Here is an 11,746-nt window from a genome sequence, read left to right on the forward strand (position 1 = left end):
TTTTTGGGGTCACACTTTGTCAAGAGTCGGTACCATTTTATTCCTGTATCATCTGGATAGTGGGAGAAGTTCCAGAATCACCCGTGCATATAATGTGCAACAAACATTCTGTCCAGATGAGTTCATGGTGAACTTCATGGCTCTGGGGTAACATTACAGGCCTCCTTAGTTCAAAGCATCCACCTTCTCTACATCTCACACCACCTGTTGCTGGCAGGGGCAAGACCTCTTGGGCTGCTGGGCTGCCACCACCATCACTACTACCAGTACTACACCGACACTTCCATGCCTGTTCCCACAGCTGCTTTTGTACTTCTCTTGGTCTGATTTTTCAAGTTCCTCAGGCTTGGTGGTTTCCTATAAAGGGGAGAAGCGGCATTGATCTCAGCTTCAGATCAATAGGGAGCACGCTTGCATCTTGTGAAAGGATTCAGCTACACAGCTGTGATCAGAACCCAGAAAGGAATGTTTCAAAGCACTGCAACCCTAATTAACTTTAGCCCATACAGCTCAGCATCCAATACTTGTGCTTTTGGGTGTATTAGGAGATAAAATATAAATCAAATGGGGTAATTGGAAGCTGACTTGAGATACAGTTAAAATTTGATGACTTGGTGCATCAAGGTGTTTTTCCTGGCTGAAGTCTCCCTCCCCCCCCCGGGGTTTTGATGTTTTTTTTTGCCTTGACTCTCCTCCCCCTCCCCCATTTAGACTATTGTATGAATTGAATGTCAATGGCTCGGATGTGTTATGCATTCCAATCTCTGCATCAGCAGAAAATTGATGAACTTTCCAAACACTCACAGGTAGCCATAAGAGACAGTGGTGGGGAGAGGAGGAAGAAAACCTATTTGGGCAGATCCAGTGGGAAACGGCCGCATGATATCTTTTGTCAGTCAAAAGATTGTTTCAATACCTCGTCAGTCAGAGTAATAACCTTAAACAAATAGACCGCTTGTATTTACTTTGTAATATTGGTGCTTTTACAAGATTGTCTGCCTGGTGGGACCCTCTGTACAAATTTCACAGTCGTCCCAGCGCAGCTAGAGGAAAAGGACACTTCCACTCTATGCGACCGCAAGGTGCCTTCGGTGATACGCAATGCATTAATCATACCTCTGGGGGACCTCAGGAAGATAATCCTAGGAAAAATCCTGTTGAAGTGGCTTGGGGAGTGTCAATAAGCTGTCACAGTGCCTGGTCACTTTGTTACAAGGAGGAACAGTTAGGGCAAAGAGAAGCCGCCGCCTGTGAGACAGATGGGGGAGAAAGGAGATGGCTAGACTAGAGCTGGATCACTTGGGAGACAGACCCTAATTGAGGTTCATGCATGCATCCCCATGAACAGGAATCAGGCAATAAAAATTTATTGAGCTCAGGGCTCATCTCTTACAAACCTCATTTACTATTTCTTCTATACTGGCATCTACAGAAATGTTTGTTTTATGTTACATTTCTCTTTAGACTTATTTTTCTCTCATTTGTGATTTTGAAGACATTGCATTCCCAGCTACTCTGCACAATACCAGCCAGAACTTAGAAAACGTACAGTGGTGCCTCGCAAGACGAATGCCTCGCCAGATGAAAAACCCGCAAAATGAATGCTTTTCGCAATCGAGTTGGGGACTCGCAAGACAGCTTCTTCTATGGCCGTGCTTCACAAGACAATTTTTTTCGCAAGACTGATGCCTCGCAAGATGAAAATAATTCATTCGTCTTGCGAGGTTTCCCATAGGAATGCATTGCAATGCATTCCTATGGGAACCGCTTTTTGCAAGATGAAAATTTTGCAAGACGGCACTACTCACGGAACGAATTACTTTTGTCTTGCGAGGCACCACTGTACTAGTTTTCGGCCTCCCCACCCCAGATTCATCCAAATAAGATGGTAGCCTATGCTGTGTGTACTTAGCTCTGGGTTCCAAGCTCTGAGCTCAGCTCAACCTTGCGAAATAAAAAAAGTAGTCCCAGCAATTAATCAACTAACACTGATCTTAAGAGAAACCTAACTATAAAATATCTTGCCCCATGAAATTTGAACAGCTTGGTCCTTAACTATGAACTGCTGACGAGGAAACATTTTTCAATTTCAGCAGGTTTTGGCTTGGTCAATAATACTTCAACTGGAATTTTGTTTTTAAATGGCTCTGCCGACCGCTATTGCATTTTGCTTTGTAGTGTGGTTTTATAATGCTGTTTTGATTTGGATTATAATGATGTGTATAATTTAAAGGGTGCAGGTTAGGAATTCTAAATTAAATGCCTAAATAAATGTCTGTAAAAATTTCAACCACATGGGGGTCTCTTGGTGAGGGAGATGAGTTCCAACATTTCTGATCATTTTTGCCCTTCAATGATTTATGGCAGGGAAGAGGATACTCAGTCTAGTTAATGGAGGCTCTTGCCACCCTCTATATTTTTTGGCATATCAGTAGTGCTCCTGAAAGAATTTATTTGCCATTCCTGCTCAATTTGATAAAAAAAAAAAGATATGCCCTTTGAAAAGAATTTCAAAGGAGAACAAATGTCAGAGAAATTCTCATAGATAAGATTCACTTCCACAGGGCATTTTCAGAGCAGGAAGTGAGGGCAGCTGGGAAGCTGCAGAGAGACGAATACAGATGCGGAATACAACAATAAGCTGAAAAATATCACCAAACAGAAATTCTAAAGCACAGCAAAATAAAAACATGTTTCAGGGGAGATTAACATTTTTTGAAAATTGCAGATTGGGTCATGGCAGCATTTCCCAAGAGCTGTATGTAGCACTTCCTTTTCTCATACCTGCTACAGACTTACAAGAGACATATTATAAGATTTGCATCAGATGCAAAATATACCTATAGTGGCATCTCCTAAATGTAGAATTGGGAAAATCCTGGGGGGAAAATGTTGAACCCTAATGAATGGCAACAAGCAGGGAATCAAAATTTCCCAGGAGACTCAAAAGACTTTTCTGAGAAGCATTCTGAGATTTTTCTTTTTCTTGCTCCACTATAAATAATAGGCCACTTTACAGAACTATTCCTAAAACATTTTCCACCATTTTTTCCGGGTGGCTGGCTTCCCCCTCCTCAAGGTCCTAGAATAACACTTGGTACATGACATTTTAGAGGAAGTAAAAGACTGATAAGGCAGCCAACAGAGCTACCGTTGTTACTACACGTAGTAGCAGTGAAATAAAAAACAAATCCATCATTGCTTTGGAGTGGGAGAACAATTTCATGTTAATGACGAGCCCCAGCTCTGAGAACCTGTAGAATAATTTCTCCCTCCATTGGAAAAAATTGTGAAGTGGATTGAAAAACCAAATGTGCAAAGCTGCATTTTTTAGTCTGTGCTGTGCCTCACATTAGCTGAATTAGTACTCACAGCCGCACCTCAACTTGGTCCTTGTCTGGATAAGAGAACATATACCAGGCCTAGTTCGCCTTCTCTCCTCCTGGGGATATTGTTATGCAATCTGGGTCTATCTTTATGTGGCATTTGTCTGTTAACTGAATCTTTTCATTTAAAAAACCAAAAAAGACATGGAAACAGCAATAATTGAAGCCAGGGAGTTACAGGGAGCCATCAGAATTATTCTGTACTAATTATTTGTCCACCTGCAGCTCGGAGAGCACATGAAAAATAGAAGCGAGAGAAAAATGTTATAAAGTGTGGCAGTGACACCACCATACCAAGAAAAGAGAAACTAAAGGGAGGCAGGAAGAAAGAAATTCTAAGCTAACAATTCAAAGCCCATATAAAAACACAGACACGCATCTGCATCCACACATACACAGTCTGAGAAGTGCAAATGACTAAGATAAAAAGAAAGATAAAAGAAAACAACTCAAAAGTGCAAGGCCCACACCAGCATCATACCTCTTACCTCAGGAAAGCCAAATGCTATAGTAAGCAGCTGCAAGAGCAAATAGGCAGCCTGTTGATCTCACTTAAAGACCTGGCACAATAAGAGGATTGTGAAAGAGAGGTCCTTGGTTTTCATTAGAGAGTAAAACTGTCAGTCTCTTCTGTTGGCACCAGCTCACTATCTTCCATATAAGGTACTGATACTTTCCATTCTCCCTTTCTTGCTTTTAATTGCATCACATTTAATTTTTTAAAAAACTGATTAAATGCTAGAATTAAAACAAAGGATCCATTGTGGGTGCTGTATGCCCTGTGAATGCTACTGGATTTTTTGTGAACATTCACAGATAGTTCTGACCCAATCAGTGTCTCAGCAATGTGCTGAATGCGGTACACAACCCTATTTAATAACCTATTTCTACCTGACCACATCCAGTTTTTGACTGCACTCTTCTTGAAATAGAATGTGGAAAGCTGCTGCTATATGAAGAGCTGCTCCTGCTAAACTAGTGTCTGTAGGTACACAACTACACAAAACTGTGAACTGAACTGAAATAGAAATCACTCTTTGCGCAACAGCTGAACAGATCCCACTCTTTGAATTTAATTGGTATTGTTACTTTGCCTTTCGTGCTCTTTCTGCATCTTGGAAAGTTTCCTTCATGGACTACTCTTCTCAGAATCCCTCAGGATAAAGCGAGTGGGAGAGTACAACTTTTGGAAGTTATAGCGACTCTACTGTGCAGTAACTTTCCTGAGCTCTATTGTGATCCAACTTGTAAGGCAGTGGTCCCAGTCAGATATGAAAGAAACACACAACACACAATGCACTGGGGCCACAACCTTATTGGTAGCAGCTATCAATAGCCCCAAGGCTAGCATAGAAGATGAATCTGCACCAACTGACCCACTTGCTGACATTAACTATGGTAACTGGACCCAGGTGAGTGTTTGCCACTGTGTGGTCCCCTCTGGCACCTGTAGAGTGGAGAGTTTGGGGTTTCCTCAGCCAAACATTGCAATGGTTCTCCATCCCATCACTTGAATGGGAAGCTCAAGCACCTGCCTAATCTTACTACCTATCTGACTTGATCTGTCCGTATGCTTCAAACTATCTTCAACAAATCTGCCACAGAGCAAGCCAGCAACTCTGTTTACTCTCTTATCCCAAAACCACAATTGAAAAAGAGGGAGGGAGAAGATTAGAATCAGAGTGGCTGCTCAAGAGACCATCGCCCTTTTAATCCCAGAGACAGACTTGATTGGTCTGTCCCACCTGATTGGCTGACAGCATCCATCATGGGGAAAACCTGAAAAGCTGTGCTGTCTCCTGGAAAGGAGACACAGTAGCTTGCGGTTACTAAAATGGTGGCTGCAATTCCACCTTTCCCATTGCCGTGCTAGATGACAAGTACAACCCCATGGTAAATTGAGGGCTGTAATTTCATATAGCTCATTCTCCATATTTCTTTCTCTTTTCCAGCTTTCCCTTAGTGTTGTGTAGCACACATGACATATCCGTTGGTAAGCTGTCATAGACTAGGCATCAGTAATCCATTTATGTGATAAATAGAGAGGAAAATATATTCTATAAAAGGCCAAAATGGAAAAAGGCAAAACTTTGTTCCCTTTTGTCTAGGGTATTTTTGTTGAAAGCATCCTCAAATCCTTTCCTTGAGAGGATATTAAGGAACCAAGTACGGGCAGGTATCTGAGGGAGATGACCTAAGATGTGTGTACTTAAATCAAATAAGACAAGATTGCTGGATTTCTTATAGAAATCTCAAAGGATAAGGAGCTGTTGGTGACTGTGAGAAGTAATGTATTTGAGGAAATGGAAAGGAGATGGATTTGCCCGTAACAGCATTCTGCTAGATAGGTTACTGGCATGAAGGGGAGGACAGGAAAGCCTTAGTTCTTCTCTGGCTTGTGGCAGAACTGTACAGTAAAGGTGCCTAGTCACCCTCATGTGTGTTTGGAATCCTGCGCATGAATGAATAAATCCCACTGAAATCAGTGGATCTCTGCTGTGTCTAACTATGGGTTAGAACATATCCTTTGTTATCAATTAAGCATGTTTTGCTGGCTGAGGTACAACACAAGATGGCCCCTCTCCTAAATCCATATTAAAAAAAAACCTGAATGGACTGACTGTTGGATCCTCTTTCAATGTGAGTGAGGGAACAGCATCCTTCAACTTGTCTGAAGGCAACAGCCTAGTGTAGGGGACATCGGACAGTTCTCTTGACACACCGCTGTCTTCCCCCTGCTGCCAGCCACCACCTGAGATAACTGCTTCACTCTGCTTATTGGTAGGGCCAGGTTTGTCTAGGAAAAGTTTATGTACGGTTTCTGGCAGGTAGCCTTCCATGCAGGGTCTCTTATTCCAGAGCTAGGTCTGCTCAGTTTGGGTAGTAATCGTGAACCTTCATAAAAAAAAGCTGTTTCAAATGTGATAATGAAATGATCCCTCCTACCTTCAGACACTGTGTGGCTCTTTTTAGCCCTGCCATTCTGATTTTAATCATTCCCCCAGGATATGTAGGTGAAGTGTCTGGCTTTTAATAAAGAAGCATTAAAAGTCTATTGCTCTCTGGAGATCTGTGATCTAAACGGCAGAATTCACAATTGATGCAGCAAAGAAGGAATCTGTTTGGAAGGAAGATGAGTTTATCTTTTATCCTCTTGTCCTCCTGTCTTCTGAATAACAAACATCTAAAGAATGTGGGTAAACAGGACAAGATCCTCTGATGATAATATTTGTAGTAAGGGTTTTATTACAGCAGATCACCAAGTTCAGTTCTTTTATTATACCCTATCTTCACGTTCAGTATGAAAAGCATACTTGAAATCCTGACTCACTGGGTAGTACTTGGTTTCCACATTTTGTGAAATATTCACAGTGTCAGGTGGCAGTGACTGATCTGTGCTAAGCAATAAACAGGATAGATTCAAGACCCATTTTAAATGTATACTAAAGCAGGTACTAAACAGGAACCCAACAGCTGAGACACGCTACAGAAAACAGACTGGGAAAGATTGGGGGGGTGGAAAGGTGTGTGTCTGATCACACCACAAAGGGTTGCTTTGCAGGGAGTGATTTCCTTCAATCTGTTGGGGAATTGCTCCAGCCAACCATTATAAGCAGTAGCTCCATAGCTACTGGGCATGGGAGAGGGTGGGGTTGAAGCACAATTCTCCATATGTTGGTGACTGCAGGGAAATAGATCTCACCAGACTGCTCTGGAATGCAGTCTGTTTCCCCATGTGACCATTCCTCTGCACTATGCCTATGTGATCCTACCTGCATAGAAGCCCCTGACGGGCCAGAAAAGTTTGGGTAGAGCCATTCCCAGCTGGATGGGTGGGCTGGTTCATTCCAGCAAAGATGTCATCTGATTGTCATCTTTTGGAGCAAACCAGCAAATCCCTGCAGTTGACCAGTGGGCTAAACATCCATGACAATTGTGAACAGAGTATCCTAGCCCAACTGGAATTGATATATGGTAGTATCAATTATTCAACATAAAAAAACTAAGATCATGGCTCCTGGCAAATAGATGGGGAAGATATGGAGGCAGTGACAGAATTTAACTTCTTGGGCTCCATGATCACGGCAGATGGTGACAGCAGCCATTAAATTAAAAGATGCCAGCTTCTTGGGAGGAAAGCGATGACAAACCTTGACAGCATCTTAAAAAGCAGAGATCTCACCTTGCCAACAAAAGTCTGAATAGTCAAAGCTATGGTTTTTCCAGTACTGATGTATGGAAGTGAGAGCTAGACCATAAAGAAGGCTGACCGCCAAAGAATTGATGCCTTTGAATTGTGGTGCTGGATGAGGCTCTTGAGAGCCCGCTGGACTGCAAGGAGAACAAACCTATCCATTCTGAAGGAAATCAACCCTGAGTGCTCACTGGAAGTGCAGATCCTGAAGCTGAGATTCCAATACTTTGTCCATCTCAGGGGAAGAGAAGACTCCCTGGAAAAGCCCCTGATGTTAGAAAAGTGTGTAGGAAAGAGGAGAAGGGGACGACGGAGGATGAAATGGTTGGACAATGTCACAGAAGCTATCAAAATGAATTTGACCCAACTCTGGGAGGCAGTGGAAGACAGGAGGGCCTGGCATGCTCTGGTCCATGGGGTCACAAAGAGTCGGACACAACGACTAAACAACAAAAGTATCAATTATGCAAATTGGCTGTAAAGCATTATCTCAAGGAATACTTGTGTGTTTGAAAAAAATTGCTGACTTCTCATCAAAAAGCCACCATGCACAACTATTCCAAGGAAGAGGCCTGTGGCCCAGAAGGTTTTGGCAGCAACTTTGATATTTCTGGTTCTTTGGTCAAATTCCCTGCTATTGAAATAAAGCATAGTGCATCTTATCAGAAACAGGAGCAGGAGTTGGGACATTTTTCTGAGCCAGTTCAGGCTTTCATCTCAGTTATGCTTTAGCTTAGGAGTGGCTGACTAACTTTCAGAGCTTGGGGGGCACCAACCTCAAATCACCCAGAATTATTTGCTCCTACTACCGCCATTGGTAAAAACTTGTTATCACAAAAATGCTAACAATTCTGCTGAGAAGCCTTAAGCCCACTGCCTGTGCCTCTGCTTCACAGCAGAAATGCCAGAACCCTTACTATATGCTCTGGCTGCTGTTGTTCTGGAGGTGGCAGTGGGGACGCAGGGAGAATGCACAAAGGGCATGGAAGGCTGCATGCAGCCCATATGTACACATGCCCCCCACTTTCCTTTAGATCAACATGAGCCAGTCACAGGGAGCTTCCATGCTGTCCCTTTCCCTCAACAACGTCTTTGTGTGTGAGAGGAAGAGTAGAGAAATCTTCCACAGAATGAACTATAGAACCACACCATGTAGAAACCTGGGAAGCTGTTCTTTTTTCTCAGTAAAAATTATTTAGTGGACTAGAAGCAAGGGCAGCCAGGTTGGCCATAAGCAGAGATGCTTGCTCTTTCTTAGTTTAATGCCCTTACTGAACAGATAAAGAAAGTACATTTTTGTGCCTTTTTGTTTGGCCTGATAAACATATGGCATGGATAGAGGTTTTGAAATGTAACAAACCAAGATATTAAGCCAGAGTTTGGGCAATTACTTATTCCATGCCTTTGCATTCATGAGGTTCAACAGCGTACGTAACTGGTCCTTAGTTTAATGCCCTTACTGAACAGATAAAGAAAGTACATTTTTGTGCCTTTTTGTTTGGCCTGATAAACATATGGCATGGATAGAGGTTTTGAAATGTAACAAACCAAGATATTAAGCCAGATCTGTGATCTAAACGGCAGAATTCACAATTGATGCAGCAAAGAAGGAATCTGTTTGGAAGGAAGATGAGTTTATCTTTTATCCTCTTGTCCTCCTGTCTTCTGAATAACAAACATCTAAAGAATGTGGGTAAACAGGACAAGATCCTCTGATGATAATATTTGTAGTAAGGGTTTTATTACAGCAGATCACCAAGTTCAGTTCTTTTATTATACCCTATCTTCACGTTCAGTATGAAAAGCATACTTGAAATCCTGACTCACTGGGTAGTACTTGGTTTCCACATTTTGTGAAATATTCACAGTGTCAGGTGGCAGTGACTGATCTGTGCTAAGCAATAAACAGGATAGATTCAAGACCCATTTTAAATGTATACTAAAGCAGGTACTAAACAGGAACCCAACAGCTGAGACACGCTACAGAAAACAGACTGGGAAAGATTGGGGGGGTGGAAAGGTGTGTGTCTGATCACACCACAAAGGGTTGCTTTGCAGGGAGTGATTTCCTTCAATCTGTTGGGGAATTGCTCCAGCCAACCATTATAAGCAGTAGCTCCATAGCTACTGGGCATGGGAGAGGGTGGGGTTGAAGCACAATTCTCCATATGTTGGTGACTGCAGGGAAATAGATCTCACCAGACTGCTCTGGAATGCAGTCTGTTTCCCCATGTGACCATTCCTCTGCACTATGCCTATGTGATCCTACCTGCATAGAAGCCCCTGACGGGCCAGAAAAGTTTGGGTAGAGCCATTCCCAGCTGGATGGGTGGGCTGGTTCATTCCAGCAAAGATGTCATCTGATTGTCATCTTTTGGAGCAAACCAGCAAATCCCTGCAGTTGACCAGTGGGCTAAACATCCATGACAATTGTGAACAGAGTATCCTAGCCCAACTGGAATTGATATATGGTAGTATCAATTATTCAACATAAAAAAACTAAGATCATGGCTCCTGGCAAATAGATGGGGAAGATATGGAGGCAGTGACAGAATTTAACTTCTTGGGCTCCATGATCACGGCAGATGGTGACAGCAGCCATTAAATTAAAAGATGCCAGCTTCTTGGGAGGAAAGCGATGACAAACCTTGACAGCATCTTAAAAAGCAGAGATCTCACCTTGCCAACAAAAGTCTGAATAGTCAAAGCTATGGTTTTTCCAGTACTGATGTATGGAAGCGAGAGCTAGACCATAAAGAAGGCTGACCGCCAAAGAATTGATGCCTTTGAATTGTGGTGCTGGATGAGGCTCTTGAGAGCCCGCTGGACTGCAAGGAGAACAAACCTATCCATTCTGAAGGAAATCAACCCTGAGTGCTCACTGGAAGTGCAGATCCTGAAGCTGAGATTCCAATACTTTGTCCATCTCAGGGGAAGAGAAGACTCCCTGGAAAAGCCCCTGATGTTAGAAAAGTGTGTAGGAAAGAGGAGAAGGGGACGACGGAGGATGAAATGGTTGGACAATGTCACAGAAGCTATCAAAATGAATTTGACCCAACTCTGGGAGGCAGTGGAAGACAGGAGGGCCTGGCATGCTCTGGTCCATGGGGTCACAAAGAGTCGGACACAACGACTAAACAACAAAAGTATCAATTATGCAAATTGGCTGTAAAGCATTATCTCAAGGAATACTTGTGTGTTTGAAAAAAATTGCTGACTTCTCATCAAAAAGCCACCATGCACAACTATTCCAAGGAAGAGGCCTGTGGCCCAGAAGGTTTTGGCAGCAACTTTGATATTTCTGGTTCTTTGGTCAAATTCCCTGCTATTGAAATAAAGCATAGTGCATCTTATCAGAAACAGGAGCAGGAGTTGGGACATTTTTCTGAGCCAGTTCAGGCTTTCATCTCAGTTATGCTTTAGCTTAGGAGTGGCTGACTAACTTTCAGAGCTTGGGGGGCACCAACCTCAAATCACCCAGAATTATTTGCTCCTACTACCGCCATTGGTAAAAACTTGTTATCACAAAAATGCTAACAATTCTGCTGAGAAGCCTTAAGCCCACTGCCTGTGCCTCTGCTTCACAGCAGAAATGCCAGAACCCTTACTATATGCTCTGGCTGCTGTTGTTCTGGAGGTGGCAGTGGGGACGCAGGGAGAATGCACAAAGGGCATGGAAGGCTGCATGCAGCCCATATGTACACATGCCCCCCACTTTCCTTTAGATCAACATGAGCCAGTCACAGGGAGCTTCCATGCTGTCCCTTTCCCTCAACAACGTCTTTGTGTGTGAGAGGAAGAGTAGAGAAATCTTCCACAGAATGAACTATAGAACCACACCATGTAGAAACCTGGGAAGCTGTTCTTTTTTCTCAGTAAAAATTATTTAGTGGACTAGAAGCAAGGGCAGCCAGGTTGGCCATAAGCAGAGATGCTTGCTCTTTCTTAGTTTAATGCCCTTACTGAACAGATAAAGAAAGTACATTTTTGTGCCTTTTTGTTTGGCCTGATAAACATATGGCATGGATAGAGGTTTTGAAATGTAACAAACCAAGATATTAAGCCAGAGTTTGGGCAATTACTTATTCCAGGCCTTTGCATTCATGAGGTTCAACAGCGTACGTAACTGGTCCTTATGTAACTGCAAAAAAGGTAGGTGGCGAAT

At 42.8% G+C, this 11,746-nt stretch overlaps 1 long non-coding RNA gene across 1 annotated transcript; it reads right to left on the minus strand.

The window, feature by feature from the left end:
* Window positions 1–1,248, minus strand: LOC144589533 (uncharacterized). Its single transcript, XR_013545697.1, has 2 exons — window positions 1,117–1,248; window positions 1–357 (listed from the first exon to the last, which is right to left on the minus strand). It is a non-coding gene; the product is annotated as an uncharacterized LOC144589533 (long non-coding RNA).
* Between the last annotated feature and the right edge of the window lie 10,498 nt (window positions 1,249–11,746).

The sequence above is a fragment of the Pogona vitticeps genome, chromosome 5, assembly GCF_051106095.1.
Source record: "Pogona vitticeps strain Pit_001003342236 chromosome 5, PviZW2.1, whole genome shotgun sequence".
NCBI classification, from domain to species: Eukaryota; Metazoa; Chordata; class Lepidosauria; order Squamata; family Agamidae; genus Pogona; species Pogona vitticeps.